Below are 1014 nucleotides of genomic sequence, written 5' to 3'. Positions count from 1 at the left end.
AGGACATGGAATGGATTGGGATGGACCCAAAGGACAGGGAATGGATTGGTATGAGCCTGGAGGAAAGGGAATGGATTGGGATGGACCCAAAGGACATGGAATGGACCCAAAGGACATGGAATGGATTGGGATGAGCCCTGAGGAAAGGGAATGGATTGGGATGGACCCAAAGGACATGGAATGGACTGGGATGAACCCAAAGGACATGGAATGGACCCAAAGGACAGGGAATGGACTGGGATGGATCCATAGGACAGGGAATGGATTGGGATGGACCCAAAGGACATGGAATGGACTGGGATGGACCCAAAGGACATGGAATGGACTGGGATGGACCCAGAGCAGGTGAAACACCCAGGCACCACCCCGAGGACACGGAGCAGCTCCGGGATGACCCCTGGGACCCGGGTGATCCGCAGGGAAGCCGCACTCACTGCATGGGCCCGTGGATGCCGTTGTGGATGCTCAGCAGCAGCCGCGGCGGGGCCACGTCGTGGCACAGGTAATGGCTGGAGTCGGCTGTCAGCCGGAAATATCCGTCCACCAGTGACACCAGAGCCAGGGCACTGCCAGGGCAGGGCAGCAGCACCTCCTGGGGAGGGACAGAGCGCCGGGGTGAGCGGGAAACCCATGGGAAACCCACAGGAAACCTGAGAAACCCTGTGGGAAAAACTAAAAATCCCACGGGAAACCCTAAAAAACCCATGAGAAACCCTAAAAATCCCACGGGAAACCCTAAAAATCCCAAGGGAAACCCTAAAAATCCCATGGGAAACCCTAAAAACAACCTGCAGGAAACCCATGGGAAACCCAAAAAAAACCTGCAGGAAACCCATGGGAAACCCACAGGAAACCTGAGAAACCCTGTGGGAAAAACTAAAAATCCCACGGGAAACCCTAAAAATCCCACGAGAAACCCTAAAAAACCCAAGGGAAACCCTAAAAATCCCATGGGAAACCCTAAAAAAACCCACAGGAAACCCTAAAAAAACCCACGGGAAACCCTAAAAATCC

At 53.7% G+C, this 1014-nt stretch overlaps 1 protein-coding gene across 1 annotated transcript in view; it reads right to left on the bottom strand.

Moving 5' to 3' along the window:
* The window catches only part of TYK2 (tyrosine kinase 2), a gene marked incomplete at its 3' end in the record, with an annotated part of 19230 nt that overhangs the window by 10013 nt on the left and 8203 nt on the right, over positions 1-1014 (bottom strand). The gene's annotated exons all lie outside the window — the stretch shown is intronic.

The sequence above is a fragment of the Onychostruthus taczanowskii genome, unplaced genomic scaffold, assembly GCF_017590055.1.
Source record: "Onychostruthus taczanowskii isolate IOZ18803 unplaced genomic scaffold, ASM1759005v1 scaffold458, whole genome shotgun sequence".
Lineage (NCBI taxonomy): Eukaryota > Metazoa > Chordata > Aves > Passeriformes > Passeridae > Onychostruthus > Onychostruthus taczanowskii.
The sequence above is the reverse complement of the archived record's forward strand: the minus strand, read 5'-3'. Positions and strand labels throughout refer to the sequence as shown.